General features: G+C 36.6%; 1 protein-coding gene across 1 annotated transcript in view; it reads left to right on the forward strand.

Annotated features, from left to right (window-relative positions):
- Positions 1-18415, forward strand: part of GPC5 (glypican 5) — a 1458424-nt gene that overhangs the window by 1259054 nt on the left and 180955 nt on the right. The window lies entirely within an intron of this gene.

Raw genomic sequence — 18415 nt, forward strand, 5'->3', positions numbered from 1 at the left:
TGTTCTAACTTTAATCACACCAAAGACTTCTTATATTAATATAATTTTGTATATATGCAAGGGTTTCACTTCTGTATGTAATCAAGAACTCAGCTAAGCTGTTTATCCTCTCCATGTTCCTCCAGGACATTCTGCCTTAAAGATCTAATTTATGGTTACTTCCTACTCCATTTTTTTATTTCACCATGACTATGCATCTCATTTACATTTTATTTCCTGGTCTTTCCTCCTGTATCTACTCAAAAACTACACAGAGAGCATGATAGCAGCCTTTTCTTGACTTACACACCTTACACACACACACACACACACACTTACTTTCACAAATACGTGACAAGGAGAACAGTGATGCTACATTTATATTATTCTTGACAGATGAAACTCAACACCTGTTTGCTATATATCATAGGCTTGGCCAATGTCAGGTGGATGCTGCCCAGATGTCCTTTGTTCATCTAGAAACATGGAGCCATGCTGGCTACCTCACTTTCCTCACACCCTAAACCTAATTGTTCCCAGGTCCCAATCAGCAGTTGAATCCATTTCCTTTCCTTCATTTTCCTTTCTGCTACCCAGGCATTTGTCCTCTTGCAAAGCAAGGCAAAGTCTTCCTGCCTCGTGCTTAATCTGCTCCAATGGAGTTAGCCTACACTCATTCCTCAGAGAGAACAGATCCTTCCTAACTCAGAATTGCACACAAGGCACCTACCCAGGAGTCCTCACCACTCTACTCCACCCCATGTCCCTTCATATTCAATAGCCATATGCTTTAGTCTAGAGCGACACCTCTGGAACAACGTACCGGAAGCCCTAGACAAGGATCTTTGTTATTTGCCATCACATATTCTATGTTTTTCTACATTTATACCAACAATTTTTGTTTGAATAATGTTTAATATTTTAGTCCCTCTCCTCTTAACATATAAACTCCTAAAAATCAATGGGTTGCTCACTACTGATTTCCAGCAGCTAGCACAGTCCTTAGCATATGGTTGGAACTCACTGAATTTCAGCTTTATAAAGAAATGAATTAATGGATGTTGTACGCATGTGTGAGGAGCCATGTGGAATGTAAATGGCAGCATACCAATCTGTAAAGTTGTCAGAATCAAGGAAATGGAGCTAAATTGGGAGCCAGAAAGCTAATCCATATGGATGTCAAGGAGATGAGGCTTGAGACACAGAGCAGTGATCAATGTGAGGCATCCAAAGGCTAGGGAAGTCCCACAGAAACACAGGAGATGATTCAAAGAACCCTTGGTTGTCCTGAAACATTGCTTTTATTCATGGGCTAGAGGACTTTCTTGGCAGAGGGCTGAAGACAAGTGCGTGCAAAAGTAGTTTCTCTAAATGTCTCACCAGCTTGTGTTTTGAATGTATAATTCCAGCACTATATATCAGCCATCTCTCAGTGCTGTTCAGTTCTTTTCATCCTGCTAAATCTTTTCCGTATCTCTATTTAGATGATTTCTCATTCTTTCCATCTGAGACTGAACTAATGGCACAAAGTTGGTGATTTCCATGTGGGGATGTTACTAAGAAGAGTAGATAGGGTCTAGTTAGCAAAAACAGACCATAGACTTTTTTTTTAAAGTCTGCCTAGCATTTAAGAAGATATCAGCCTGTTCTCCAAGTGTTCAGTCCTATCTCTTGTGTCTACCAGCCTTTAGCCTTTTTCTAAGGATAAGCTCTCACTTTTCAAATTCTGTGTGACGTTCTTAAGGCCACATATATAAACACATTTTCATCTATTCCACCTTGCAGTCCTGGAGCAGTAACATGACTACCTTTTGTGACAAAAAGGCTGCTCCTTGGTCTGATCTGCATTTTCCAGGGAACTTGCTTGGCAGCCTACTATCCATCAAATTTTCCCCTTAGTAAATCTCAGAAAAAGATCACCCATAAGCATAGTAGTACAGGGGTATTCTGAAGTTTGACTAATATTTTAGAGTGCTGTAGATCCTAAGATGAAAGCAGTAAGAAAGTTGAAAAAATAGTATTATTTATTCAACAGACATGCTAGAAATCTCAGAGCTTCCCTAGTCACTATTTTCTGTCCTGTGCATGTAACATAAAACTCTGCAAAATCAGAACTGAATTCTCTGTAAAAAAAAATTCAGAAATAAACAAGACCAGCCTTGAAGGGAAGGCCTTGTAAACCATGGTTTATTCTCCTTTTCTTGTTATGGCCGATGGCAGCCCCTAGATGAGAGTAGGTGCTCGGCTGTGGATTCACTGAAATAATGCTTTAAAAGCATATATAATTCACAGAAATCCTCTGCACTTTCAATTACAATGAAACCCTCCATCCATTACTCCAAAATTTGTGAATATTAATCATTCTATCTTTCGAGCTTTTATTCTGCATTTGTGATCCCTTTGTACTATTTTTTTTCTGTTAGGATATAGTCAAGAAAACTGAAACCATGGTAGTAGGTATTTTAAAGAGGGAATAGATTACCAGATGTTAGAAGGCTCTAGAAGTCCTTGAGCAGCAGTAATTATGGACATAAGTTTACCTTAAATGGGCAGAATTCAGATAGATAACAACAACAACAAAAAGAGACTGTGGAAGTTATTCATAGTGGGCTAATTTGTGTGGGAAAAATAAGTAGGTATAAATCAGTATATTCCAGTATCTGTGAGACAACAAAAATGGGAAATTATTTTTCTAAGTTAGTTGGGTAAAGTTTAAAAGGGTTGTGCTTTGTCCTATAGACAATTGAGAGTGGTTTCCATATTTAAAAAGGATAAATAAACTGTTCTCTGTGCAGGGCAGATTAGAAATGGAAGACATTGGAAGCAAAGAGAAGTTAAAAGAGAATGTTGACATTATCTTAAAGTGTTAAGAACCTGAATGAAACTCATTGCAAAGTCATTGCCAGGGAATATAGTGCAGGGCCATTGACTGACTCTAGTAGTGGATGAGGACAACTCACAGAGAGAAATCTGAGGACCCATGTTTAGCAGAGGGAAGGAAGCCAGGAATAGTTATTAATAAGTTCAAGACTTCAGTTTGGTTGGTTTTTTTTTTTTTTTTTTACTCCCAGTGAGCTAAATTTGACAATAATGTAGCTCAATTTCTCCCAACCTCATTTTGGTAATCTCTACAATCTTGCCCCAGAAAAGCCATTTGTATCCTAGCTCAGAAAATTCTGTATTAGTTTTTCTTCATAAGATTGCAAAATTTTCAAAACTGTCTGTTCACAATAATTAGAGAAATACAAATCAAGACCACAATGAGATACCATCTTACACCAGCCAGAATGGCTGTTATTAAAAAGTCAAAAAATAACCGATGCTGGCAAAGTTGTGAAGAAAAAGGAATGCTTATACACTGTTGGTGGGAGTGTAAATTAGCTCAGCCATTGTGGAAGACAAAGTGGCAACTCCTCAAGGATCTAGAGACAGAAATAGCATTTGACCCAGCAATCCCATTACTGGGTATATACTCAAAGGAATATAAATCATTCTATTATAAAGACATATGCATGCATATGTTCACTGCAGCACTATTCACAATAGCAAAGACATAGAACCAACCAAAATGCAAATCAGTGACACACTGGATCAAGAAAATGTGGTACATATACACCATGGAATACTATGCAGCCATAAAAAGGCACAGAGACCATGTCTTTTGCAGGGACATGGATGGAGCTGGAGGCCATTATCCTTAGCAAACTAACATAGGAAGAGAAAACCCAACTCTGCATGTTCTCATTTATAAGTGGGAGCTAAATGATGAGAACACATGGACACATAGAGGGGAGTAACACACACTGGAGACTTTCAGAGAGTAGAGGCAGGGAGAAGGGAGATCATGAGGAAAAATAACTAATGGGTGATAGGCTTAATACCCGGATGATGAAATAATCTGTACCACAAACCCCCATGACACAAGTTTACCTATGTAACACATCTGCACTTGTACCCCTGAACCTAAAATAAAAGTTTAAAAAGAAAGCAAAAAAACTTAACTTTAAAGTAGCTCAGTAAGTTTTATATTGATATCAACTTTAAATAATTTTTTATGCATGACATAATACATTATTAAAATTCATTTACCTTTTTAAAAAAAGAATGCAAGATTTTAGCAGAGTTTTCAACAACAATGTTATATTTAACAAGAGAAAAACATCTCTGATGCTTTACAAACTGGTGTTTCAGTGAATTACTCTTTTTTTTCTTTTTCTTTTTCTTTTTCTTTTTTTTTTTTTTTTTTTTTTTTTGAGATGGAATCTTGCTCTGTCGCCCAGGCTAGAATGCAGTGGCATGATCTCGGCTCATTGCAACCTCCACCTCCCAGGTTCAAGTGATTCTCCTGCCTCAGCCTTCCAGTACCAGAAGGCACGCACCATGATGCCTGGCTAATTTTGCATTTTTAGTAGAGATGGGGTTTCACCATGTTGGCCAGGCTGGTCTCTAACTCCTGACCTCCCCAACTGCTGGGATTACAGGCGTGAGCCACCGCACCCAGCCAAAATGAATTACTCTTAATTGTGTTCTATTTGTTTGTTTTTCCTGCATTTTCATTTCATTTCATTTCACTTTGATGAACCAACAGAAATACCTGATGGAATAGAGTGACAGCTTGAAAAGCTATCATTCCACAGTAGATAAAATAATATGTGAAAGTAATGAGAATTTAGAATTCCTCTAAAATCAAAATTTAAAGACATACCACTGACCCTTTGTTAAAATAGCTTCCAGGACAGAAATCTTAGAAAATGGGCATTAGAGTTTCAGAAAGCTAGTCATGTTAAAAAAACTTTTCAGATCAAGGCTAGCTGCCTCATAAATAATGGAATGAAGGGAACTACTTATAAAACCAGTGTTCCATTTTCAATTGTAAAAAAAGTTTATATTAAAATAGAGTAAAATAACCATTAAGTGAAAATATTTTGTCTGCTCACCTCCAGATGGTGGAACATAAACCACTTAAGTGACCTATTTAAGCCCCACTAAAGCAAATGGCAAATATTGAAATTGGATTACCAAATCTATGCCTTCCATTTGATTGGCCGTGTAACTTTTTGTTTCATGCATGGATAATGACTTTTCTGCTTCTTCAGTAACCCAAAGGAAAAGCTGACATTCTAACCTGGAGCCGCACATTCGAGCTTTGACACATCCCTCTCACTGGTTTCGTCTAATGCTTGTAACAAGCCTATATAGTCAGCAACTTTAGAAAGATGGGTAGAAGAAGTGTCTTTATCATACTTTGAGTTTTTCCCTGAGGCACTTAGCAGAGTCACCTCTGGTGTTTCAAGTGTGCTTGAAAGTTATCTGGCTGCCCTCTGAGAAGTTTGCATAAAAACTGCTTTACTTAAAAGCAAGCAAAATTAAGGTTTCTGTACAAAATCATAGGAATAGCAATGAGATGGGACAAAGACCAAATATCCTGTTTCCATGTGGCAGGGAAATAATGAAATCAAAAATCCATGAGCTCTTGAAGCAAGAGCTCATGGAGTGGCATATCATCATACCATTATTAATAAAGGCCATTGCTAATTTCTAAAAGGGCTTCATGTCCTGATTATTTTATCTTCTTCTTTCTGTTGAATTTTTAACATCTATGTCTACTGCAAAGTACACAAAGGAAATAAATTAGCACTTAGAAAAGGGCTTCTTCACAACCTCAAATTATAGATATATTTCTTTCAGAACTTCACTTTAGAGAGAAAACAGCAAAAATTCAGCATCATCACTTTTGTGACAGTTCACTAACCAATCAAAATATAGAAAAAAAGAGAAATTAAGTACATTTGTATTCACTGTACATTTTTAGCTATTTGTTTAGAAGAAAACCAATTAGCTTATTTAAAAACCCTAAGGTGAGTATGCAGTTTTTATTGTTATCTTTGCTGTTTTGATTTATATTTTTATTTTTGTATGTATAACACCAGTAAATAAATCTATGTCAAATACTTCTTTACTTTTCATACTAGTACAAAATATTGGTGACTTTTTTAGATAGGAATATCTTACATGTATCTTTCAGAAATTATCAGAGAGTTATAAAATAATATTTGGGAGGTAAGGAAGGCAGTAGACATAAGAAACTTGTATAGGCAAATACTTTGTCACCAAAGTTGTATATTTAAAAGTTAAATCCTATTCTTTAATTTGTCTCTTACCAATTCAAAATTTATTCATTAGAAAGCAATTTTCCTCAACACTTAATCCCTAGTTGTTCATTTTTTTCACTAGCTAGTATTCCATTGCTCATTGCTTCATAGCTAAACTCTGTTTAAATCTGTTAACTGAAATGATTTTTAAAACTTTTTGGCCATTTTTCACCTATGCCGTTTGACATTGGTCTTGTATGATATCATGATACAAAAGAAAATGACCCTACAATGATATGATTCATAATTCCACTATAAATTTCCTTGATGCTTTGAGAGTGTGATTAATGTATTTTGTCCCCCTCCTTTTTTTAACTATAAAGCAAGTACATGTACAACAATGCCATTTTTTCAACCCCAAATAAACAGAAACAGCTATAGGATTAAAGTTTCTTATATAAATCTTATAGTTTACTTAGCACATGCTTTAATAAAGTTTCCTCTCCAGGAAACTAGAAAATTGTAACTGGTGTAAGACTTGATGTTTTGTCAAAAACATACATAATATTCATATAGCAGAGCTTTGGTCTTATGCCATGAACAAGCAGGAGGTGCTTCTGGAACTGTCCTATTGGTTTTCACACCTTATTTATTAGAAATGACTGCTGCCATTCCCACATAGTGCTAAGTGTGAACATTTACTGTATGTATGTGGTCTCAATATTATTTGTTTTTCACAAAACCACGTATGTCCTCCCATCGAAATAGTGTCCTCATCTTAAAAGTAAATGGCACTATTTTATTCAATGATTTATATTTTGGAATCCTAACCAGATATTTTCTGCCGTAAATTTCAAGCACTGCATTACTTCCAAAGACATGCTATGGCTATAAGGAAATTATATCAAACATGAGTAAATTTTGTTGACCAAGACTACAGATGTAACAATACCGTCATATAACAGACATTGATGGTTGGTGACAATTACCCCCAAATGTCCAATGCCATGAGTATAATTTGAATAGCTTTTAGTTTAGTTTTTATTAACATTATATGAAGGTCATTTGTAAGCCTGCAGACATAATTCATAGAATATACTACTCAGATATTTGAGAATGTACTACTTAAATATTTGGATATATTTAATTCCAAGTATATCTCTACTGTGATTTTTCTAGGAGATACAGTTGCCATCACAGTAAGATATTGCTCATTCAGATGAAATTTTTAATTAACTAGAAAAGTCAAAGAATGCAATTCTTTTTCAAGATTTCTTCAAATAAAGAAACAAGCAAAATTAGGCTGTGGTTCTGTGAATAACACCAAGAAGTATGGAGTCAGGCAAACCTCAGGTTCAGTCACAGCTCAACTGTTAAGTAGATAATAATGCTAAGGGTGTGTTTTTGTTCTCTTAGGTTTGTGGAGACAGGTAGCATTCCACAGACCAACACTGAGCCTACCGCATGACTATTCAACCTGCCCATTATTGGGTAGCTTTCATATAATCAGAAAGAAAACATCTATGAAAACTATTTACTAAAGAATTGTATCTTTTAATTAAGAGTACCGAACATGGTCAAGTTAGAGAACAATTGAGTAGAAACCTTCTATTCAAATATAATTGAGACCAGTTGTTTGATACTTAATCTAAAAAGTGAGTTAAGGAGGAGGTTCATGGGGTTAAAACACACACACACACACACGCACACACAAATGTAAATTAATTGGCCAATATTTTGATATAAGTCCAGGACCCTTTGATTATCACTCTGTTATCTGGAGTTTCTATACCTTGTCTTCTTTGTATAAGTTATGATCATGACAAGTCAATTATAATTCTAAATTTTTATTTGTTTAAAGTAGAACAAAAACTTAAAGAAATTGAAGTACAAAAACCTTTTAGCTTATTAAAATTTTGTTATTCTGATTATTCTAATTTTATAATTTTTTCTTAAAAATTTTACAGTTGCTTAGCCCTCATATTAATCAACTTAGCTTTTTCTAATCTTTTCAAGACCCAACATATTTTTACATAAATAGCACCACTCTTTTATAATCACATCACTGATTTTATTTATGTCACAAAAGACTAACTTGAATACAACCTAAATAAACTGGCTGGTGGATAAATTAACATAACGCCAAGTTGAGGCAGCAGACTAGGTGTAATAGAAAACACACTGTTATTTTACAGGGAGAATGTACAGTGTCAGTTCATTCAACAAGTTAGTTAAACACAACTAAACTAAAACAATGTCAATGAAAAGTAACAAATTCTGTGTTTGCTCCATGGACTTAACAGCCAATGAGTCCTGAGAAAGAAGAGATAATTTAAAGAGCTTCATTGGCAGGTGAATCTGTACTTGGCCTTTTAGCTTAGAGACTGAAGCTCCATATGAAAAGCAGGAGAAGGATAGAGAGGCATCCCATATGAAGAAAGAAATCAGAACAGACGTGCAGAGGCAAAAGTAGTCATGCTCTGCGTCCTGGCTCAGGAGGACAGTATGTGTTGAAGAGCAAGGCCTGGAATGGGCTGATGCCTGAAACCTGACCCCACCCCATGTGCTTTATCTACTCACATTGTTTGCCCAGGAAATCTGGCACTCTACAGTGAGAACAGGCACTGGGTGTCCCAGCTAATCTTCAGCTTGGTGGGTCCCATAGGGTTGTCATATTTGAAAAAAATAACAATAGGCTTTGAATAAAAAGACTTAGAGATGAAGCAGAATGCTTCCGCCAAAGCTTCCCTCAACTGACATAAGAGGAACAAGTTTATTTCCCAAGTTAATTATAGTATAATTTACCAGGTATCCAAATAAATGTGTTTAGAGGATAAGATTTTTCCCCGCGAAAAATTCTTGACCGTAATTTTACATATAATTATTTTATTCAACAAATGTTCAATGTATGTTTGTTTTATATCAAACACTTTTTAAGGAATTAGGAATATCATTGTGAATAACATAGACAATTTCTGCTAAATGCTTAGATGATGAAAGACAAACAAATATATAAGAAAGAAAGTAAGAAATACAGTTTTATGCCTAATTATGTCAGGTGGTGGTAAGTGCTGTGTCCCCAAAACGCTTACTGATTTTCTCAAACTATTATAAAACAGAGAAGGTGTATAAAGAGTTCTGGACACGGGACTGAAGATTCTGTTTTAAATATGGTTGCCAGGGAAGTCCTTACTGTATAAGAACATTCCACCAAGGACTTGAAGGAGATGAGAGAAGTCATCAAGTGGATGTAAAAAATAACACTGCCAGTAATAGGACCAGCAAATACAAAGACCAGAGGAGAAAGGTATCTGCTTTGTTTAAGGGACAGCAAGTAGGTCTCCCTGCTACAGCAGAGTGAATACAGTGGAAATGGTAGAAGAGTTTTTAGTTGTAAGGCAAGAAGAGGGACCAACCATGGAGAGTCTTAGATGTCATCGTGGAGATTTCTATGGAGGTGAAATGGAAGCTACGGAAGGCAATAGAGGCTGATATGGTTCACAGCTTTAACAGTCTGCTGTCTGCTGAGAGAAGTCAATTCTTAAATTGACTATAAGACAAAGGGTAGATCCAGGTAGTGAGATGTTATTGCAATCACCTAGGAAAGAGATAGGATGGTTTGAACTAGAGTGGTAGTGGTGAGAAGTGGTCATATTTTGAAAATATTTTAAAAGTAGAGTTGAGAGGATTTAGTGATGAATTTGACATGGGATGTGAGTCAAATTTCAGAGCCTGAGCCAAACGTCCCTATTTAATTACGTTTAATATAATGGAAAAGGTGGCGGGAAATGGATTAAGAAAAGAAAGAATAGAAGTTTGATGTGGGAAACAGGTGAAGAAACCAGTAGAGATGTTAGATATCTAAATCTGAGTTCAGGAGATTTGAATGCATAGAAAATTTGATCATTAGCACGAGGCTGGTATTTGAAGCCATGAGACTGGACAAGGTCATTTTAGTTTAGTGTATTTCCACATATTATATTTCAAGCATCATGCTAGATACTTTAACGTTTGGCCATTTTAAAAGCCCCTTGGTAAATTTCACAGGAATGAGGATTTGACTGACCTGTTGTTCTCAGATGTCTGACCTCAGTAGGATGCATTATTTTATTATATTTAATTCCCTATAAAATTCCAAAATATCAAAATAAGACCAATATTTATTAGCAGGATTTCTCAGGTACAATATTCCTACTCAGATAGGACTATAGCACTTAATTTCACAGAAATCTCCTTCCCTGAGGTGATGATACTATTATATCACCAATCATGAAGTCCTGCTGACTTATAGGCAACAATGGAGCTCACATTTTGATCTAAGCTAATTTGCATGAATTACTTAAATCATGAAAATACACACTTTCAGAGACCAGACAGATTTTACTCTGAATTGTGTCAAACTATCACTTAATAATTCTCAAGGGCTCAACTCTGGTGAAACCAGATGCTACAGTGCATGTGTTTCCTGTTCCCTTCCAATTTTTTTCATCATGGTTCATCAGCAAATGCTATGAAGTCTAATTAATGTAACTAATGGATCTCTGGGCCATTGGACCATGCATTTACATGAATTGCTCTGTGAAAGAGCTCTCTCTCATGCACTCTCTCTCTCGCTCGTGTGCTCTCTATCTCTCCCTCCCTCTCTCCTTCTCCCTCTCTCCCTCTCTCCCTCTCTCCCCCCTCCAGCCGACCAGCCCCTTCTCTTTCAAGAGCAGAACATTTTAGTGACCTCCATTTAACTGGCCGAACTAAGCAGCGATCTCTTAGGTAATAATGTACTGCTAAGAAACCTCAGCATAGACTATAATGCTACCACCAAAGCTTCTGTTCATGTTGTTCTAGGGCTCATAAAATGGAATATTGTAATCTCGCTCTGAGGAAATTTGAGATTGTCTCATATTTTCTCGGTTAAACCAGAAAATAATTAATTATAGGGAAGGGACAAGTATTGCCCTGGCAGAGCCAGCCTGAAAAATAACTTCTGTTCATTCTCAATACATTATCTGCTTTGTCGCTAGAGGCCCTCTTTTGTTACTCTTATATCAAACTCCTTTGGGCACTTAATTTTCCTGCCATCTCAACTCAGAAATCATACCTACAAAAGAGCTAAAGTCTTCCACTTTTTTCTTTTGCAAAAATATGTGCCAGCTATGAGAGTGTAAGCTTTATAGTTATACATAGATGTTTTTATTTATAATCTTTCTCCTGCAAAACAGGATTAGAGAAAGTGAAGCAAAAAGAACATGTAATAAGATGAATAATGAATAGAAAAATAAATTGCTCTAAAGACAAAGGAAACTATAAAAGGTAGATGACTAGAACTATTTAGCAAGAAGAGACCTCATTCTTTCCATCAAATAGTGTGGTGTAATTTGCACAATGCACCTAATGGTTAATGAATACATATTTGTTGAGGATATCATTAATAAACAACATGACCAATGAAAAACTAGTAAAAACGATTTTTACTCTTCAGGAATTAACTATTAGATAGGTATTGTACATTCCATTTTTAAAAGGTAGAGGAAAATATATATATTGATCTGACCCATAAATGCAATAGGAAGACACAGAGTAACAATTATTGCAGGTGAATTTCAGCTCTCAGTCTATCTACCAACCTGCGTCACCAGGAACCTTCTTCAGACCCGTGTATCCAACTGCTTATTTATCTTTTGCACCTGGGTATTCCTCAGGTACCTCCATTTAATTCATCTTCTTCCTCCAAACTGGTCAGCATCCAACCAGATCCAGAGAACTGTGAAGAGCTATTCTAGTCTCCGCCCTCTCCCCTGTTGCTGATCCGGTTAAGAGGGCCAAAGAATGTAGTTGAGAGGACACTATCTCTGTATCTAGTAGCATTTAGTTTTAACCTCATCCCTTAACTTAAAATCGACATGGCCTTCAGTAAGCGATTTACCTCCTCTGAATATCACTTGATAAAAGTAAAAAAAAAATTCCAAAATTAATTGTATTGAGGATTAAAATATCATGTTTGGTACACCACAAGCTCTCAATAAACAGTTGTAGTATTGTTATTCAAATTGGTACACAGGCCTATCACTTCTCCTTCCTTTTAGATCTTTTTTTCTCTCTGTTCTCACCTCTGAATGCCCCAACCCAATCTCTCTTCCTCTGTCACCTTTTTAGGAAATCCATCCCCACCCCACTCATCCCACCACTCCTCACATTCCTTTCTCTCCTACCCTGGCCTCCACCACAGCTCCTCCATCCCCACCTGTAATCCAGCCTCTACACGACTATCAGGGCTGTGGTTCTGAAATGCAAATCTTATCATGTTGCACCTTACAACATCTTTGAATCACACCTACTTGTCTCATGATAAATTCTAAACTCTTTAGTTTTAAGCTGACCATGACCATTTTTGGTCAGACCCTGTCCGTCTCTCCCTCCTAATTCTCATCTCTCTCTACCAAATACTCCACCCCTTGTTCTGAACAACGTGGTTCTGCTTTCATCTCTTCATACTTAAATTTTTTCTTAGATCCTTAACTTTGCTCACAATGCTCCTGCCATCTGGAATAGCATTTTCCCTGTTGGCCTGGAAAATTTGACTATTCCTTTGTGACGGAATTCAGTCTTCACTTCCCCGCGAGTGACCTTCTTAGGACAAATTGACTGTAATTCATTTTGTAGTCTCACAGTTCATTAGGCAGTCTTCAAATGTCCAGTATGACAGTGCAAGATATTTGTTGTTTATATGCATATTTCCCCCACTGGCTTTGAGAAACTTAAGGGATTGTTGTAACCATTTGTATCCCCAGTGTATAGATGCATAGCATGCATCTATTTGTGTTTTGAATGAATGAGTGAATTAATGAATGATGAGAAAGCAATGACCTATGTTTTGTCTCTACCTCTTACATTATAAATAGACTGATTCAACTGAAGTTCCCAGTTCCTATTCCTTTTGCTGTTGTCATTGTATATGTTAGCAAAGAGCTTCATCCCTTTCAAAAATGTATTCTGTAATAGCAATAAATTCAGTGCCTTCTGGGAGGAACATTGTGCTCTCTCTCTCCCCCTGTTTTGCCTATTGCTACTTTGAAGAGTATGTGTTTATGACTTTATAGATTAATTTGTTAAAGTGCATGTAATAGGAGCCCTGCTATTTCTTCATAAGTGGTTATGAAAAAATATTCACACTTGCTTATGTTTTGTGAACATCTATATGTGGTGGAGCACATGTTATTATAATCTTATTTTAAGTGGAAATATAGATTTAAGGATTTTCTTTTACTGTTCTTAATGTAAAGCTTCTAAATTAGATATACATAAGCACTCATCTAGAAGATAATGGAAGCATAAGCAAAACACAGAAAAAGACTTACCAAGAACAAATTATAACTAACAAACAAATGTTAGTTTTATTGCAATACAATTACTGAATTAGTGCATGATGGAACAAAAGATCTATAACAAGTTTAGATGTCAGTAATTTATTGGACACAGATTGTATACATTGTACCCACAAAATTTTATCAAATTGTTTCTATTTCAAGAAATTTTCAGTTTATTCATGTTCAACACGAAAGTTAATTATACATGAAATATAAACTGAATGGAAAACACTGGCATTGTATTTCCTGGCTTTCTGGGAAGAATGTGGGAGTAGGGTTAATATTGAAATGCAAGACAAAGCTCTTTTCTCCTCTCCTTGTTCCCAGGATAGGACAAAATACACACGGCCAAGAATGAGGAAAGTAGGACAAAACCAGTGTAGTCAAGAGAGTTATGACCCTGAGGTGTGAGGTAAGATCTGGCCCTGGGAATGTTGACTGACATTGCAATATTTAGTGTCTAGACTGGAATGATTAGATATGAAGTGGGTTAACCTGGGGTCTTTAGAGATGGCGCTATTCCCAGAAAGATAAATGAGATCCAGTCCTAGGACAAAAGGACAAGCATCATTGGTCAGAAAAAGAAAAAAATGATTTAGAAAAAAAAGGAAAGAGAAACAAAATGTAGAGGAGGAGAAGAAATCCAAAGGATGGAGACCAAATGGTTTGCCAGACAGTCTGTTCCTTGGGAATGTGGGTTACATAGCAACCTGGAAGATGACGCTACTTCCAAGCCCAAGATTCTGTCTCCATGACTTAGGACACTAGTCATGAAGAAATAGAACACATCTTTCTCTTTCTAGATCTCATTCTCAGTTGAAGAACTGCTACTCATGGCCTGCTAGAGTGAAACCCATTGGTTCTAGGAATTAATGAAATTGGACCTGCTGGAGGCCTTTAATTATTATGTGGACATCAGAACTGATGAGGATTGATGTGGGTGTTATTTCAATAAAGTGTTATAAATAATTCACATATGAAAAATTTACTTTTTCTATTAATTTATAATTACATTAATATTGCATTTTAATGTCGTTATTCAAACTAAAGACCATGTCAGTTTTCAGACACAATCTCTCACTGTGTATTAATCTGAATAAGACATTGTAGTAACCACACATGTATATAGAGAGACAAATATATATATTACTTTTTGAGCTGTTGTAGGTTTACAGGCAAAAATTAGTGAAAATCAAAGTGTGTGTCCAAAGACTCTCTCACTCCACCCCCATTTCTCCTATTTTTAACATCTTGTGGTATTTTTTACATTAGTATGTTACATTTGTTACAAGTGATGAGTCAATGTTGATAAATCATTTTTATCTGAAGTTCATAATTATATTAGGGTTCGCTCTTTGTGTTGTCCAGTATATGGATTTTAATAGATGTATAATAAGATGTACCCACCATGACAATGTTACACATAATAATACACAGAATAATAATAATAATAACTGCCCTAAAAATCCCCCGTGCTCTACCTAGTTATTCCTCCTTTCTTTCCTCCCCAGGGGCCCCTTGAAATGACTGATCTTACTGTCTCCACAGTTTTGTCTTTTTCAAAATGTCATATACTTGAAATCACATAGTATATAGGCTTTCATATTGGCTTCTTTCACTCAGTATTATGCATTTAAGATTCTTCCATGCCTTTTTATGGCTCTCTTTCTCTTTGTTTTTGTTTGTTTTTGAGATACAGTCTTGCTCTGTCACCCAGGCTGGAGTGCAGTGGCACGATCTCGGCTCACTACAACCTCTGCCTCCTGGGCTCAAGGGATTTTCCTGTCTCAGCCTCCTGAGCAGCTGGGACTACAGGCGCCCATCACCACGTCCAGCTAATTTTTGTTTTTTTAGTAGAGACAGGATTTCACCATATTGGCCAGGCAGGTCTCGTACTCCTGACCTCGTGATCCACCCACCTCAGCTTCCCAAAGTGCTGGGATTACCGGCGTGAGCCACCACGCCCAGACGGCTCTCTTTTTTTATATAGCACTGAATAATATTCCATTGTATGGCTACACCATAGAGTGTCCATTTGCCTATGAAATGTACCTTGGTTGTTTCTCTTTTGGTAATTATGAATAACACTAGTATAAACACTTTTGTGCATGTTTTGTGGGGCATAAGTTTTCAGCTCTTTTGGCAAATACCAAGGAGCATAATTACGGAATCATATACTGAGTGTGCTTAGTTTCATAACAAACTGCTAAACTGTCTTCCAAAGTGGATGTACCATTTCCCATCCCCACTAGCAATGAATAAGAATTATTTCTGCTCACTGTTCTTACCAGCACTCAGTAGTATTGGTATTTTGGATTTTGGCCATTATAATAGGTATGTAGTAGCAAATCATTGTTTTAGTTTGCAATTTTCTAATGACATATGATGTTGAGCATCTTTTCATGTGCTTATTTACCATTAGTAGTATGCTGCCATCAGTAATTTTCCTTTCCCTTTCCATTGCCAGTGAGATCCAGTAGTTCTATTTATTTATTTATTTGAGATGTAGTCTCACTCTGTCACCCATGCTAGAATGCAGTGGTGCAATCTCAGCTCAACTGCAACCTCCACCTCACAGGTTCAAGCAATTCTCCCTGCCCCAGCCGCCTGAGTAGCTGTGATTACAGGCACCCACCACCATGCCGGGCTGATTTTTGTATTTTTTTAGTAGAGTAAGGGTTTTGCCATGCTGGCTGGGCTGGTCTTGAACTCCTGACCTCAGATGATCCACCCTTCTCAGCCTCCCAAAGTGCTGGGATTACAGGCATGAGCCGCTGTGCCCAGCCAGATCTAGTATTTCTTAATGGAAACTAAAACTTCACCTGTTACCACACTTTTCCCCATATATTTGTAATAAGTTCTAATGTCTGATAAGGCAAGTCTGACCCTCTGCATTTTAAAAAATTAATCAAGTTATTTATGAAAAATTATGCTCATTTTAGAATCAAATATTTTATTAAAATCAATGACCATATTAGATTTATTGGAAAAATAATGTAATTTAATATTAAATTATCATATTCATTAACATGACATAATTCTTCTCCATATATTTGGATTTCCTTTAAGATCAATTCCTAAAATTTTCTATACAGATGGTTTTAGGTTTTTTTTTTATAGCTTAAACTACAAGATACTTTATAGTGTCCCAATTTTTATTACAGTTTTACACCTTCAATTATTGCTGATATGGAAGAACTTTTTATCAATGTCTACTTTAGATTTAGTGGGTACATATACAGGTTTTTTACATGGGATACTGCTTGATGCTGAGGTTTGGAGTACAAATGTTTCCATTAACCAGATGGTGAGCATAGTATGCAACAGTTTTTCAACCCTTGTCCCTCTCCTTCCCTCCCCCATCTAATAGTCTTCAGTGTCTATTGTTCCTACCTTTATATCCATGTGTACCCTATGTTTAGCTCCCACTTACAAATGAGAAATTACGGTGTTTATCTATGCGTTTCTGAGTTAGTTCACTTAGGATAATGGTCTCCAGCTACATACATTTTGCTGCAAAGAACATGACTTCATTTTTTATGGCTGCATAGTATTACATATGTACATACACAACATTTTCTTGATCCAGTTCACCAATGAGGGACACCGGAGTTGATTCCCTTTCTTTGCTATTGTGAATAGTGCCGCAATGAATATACAGGTGCAAATGTCTTTTGGTAGAATGACCTATTTTCTTTTAGATATATACCCAGTAATGTGATTGCTGGGTCAAATGGTAATTCAGCTCTTATTTCTTTGAGAAATCTCTAAACTGCTCTCCACAGTAGCTGAACTAATTTACATTCCCATCAACAGTGTATGTGTGTTCCCTTTCCTCCAGAGCCTCGCCAATATCAGTTATTTTTTTTTTGTACTTTTTACCAAAAGTCACTCTGACTGGTGTAGGATATCTCACTGTGGTTTGGATTTGAATTTTTTTGATGATTAGTGATGATGAGCACTAATATGGTTTGGCTCTGTGTCCCCACCCAAATCTCATCTCAAATTGTAATCCCCAGGTATTGAGGGAGAGATCTGGTGGGAGGTGATTAGATCATGGGGGTGGTTTCCCTCATACTAGTCTCATGACAATGAGTGGGTTCTAATAATATCTGATGGTTAAAAAGCATTTGGCAGTTCCTAGCTCTCTCTCTCTGTCCTGCTGCCATGTAAGATATGCCTTGCTTCCCCTTCACCTTCCACCATGATTGTAAGTTTCCTGAGGCCTTCCCAGCCATGCAGGACTGTGAACCAATTAAACTTTTTTCCTTTAAAAATTTCCCAGTCTCAGGTAGTTCTTTATAGCAATGTGAAATGGACTAATATGGGAAATTGGTACCAGGAGTGTGGCACTGCTATAAAGGTAACCTGAAAATGTGGAGGCAACATTGGAACTGGGTAATGGGCAGAGGTTGCAACAGTTTAGAAGGCTCATAATAACATAGGAGGATGTGAGAAAGTTTTGAACTTCCTAGAGAGTTGTTGAATGGTTTTGACTAACATGCTGATAGTAATATGAAAAATGAAGTTCAGGCTGAGGTGGTCTCAGGTGGAGATAAGTAACTTACTGGGAACTGGAGTAAAGGTCACTCTTGCTATGCTTTAGAAAAGAGACTGGTGACATTTTGCTCTTGCCCTCGAGATCTATGGAAACTTGAACTTGAGAGAGATGATTTAGGGCATCTGGTGGAAGAAATTTCTAAGCAGCAAAGTATTCAAGATGTGACCTGGCTGATTCTGAAAGCATTCAGTCATACATGTTCACAGAGTATCGAAACTGAAACTTTTATTTAAAAGGGAAGAGAGCATAAAAATTTGGATAATTTACAGCCTAACCATGGGGTAGAAAATAAAAACCCATTTTCTGGGGAGAAATTCAATCCATCTGCACAAATTTGCATAAGTAAATGAGGAGCCAAATGTTAATAGCCAAAACAATGGACAAAATGTCTCCAGAGCCTGTCGAGATCTTCACGACAGCCC

This window comes from Nomascus leucogenys, chromosome 5 (assembly GCF_006542625.1).
Source record: "Nomascus leucogenys isolate Asia chromosome 5, Asia_NLE_v1, whole genome shotgun sequence".
Classification (NCBI taxonomy): domain Eukaryota; kingdom Metazoa; phylum Chordata; class Mammalia; order Primates; family Hylobatidae; genus Nomascus; species Nomascus leucogenys.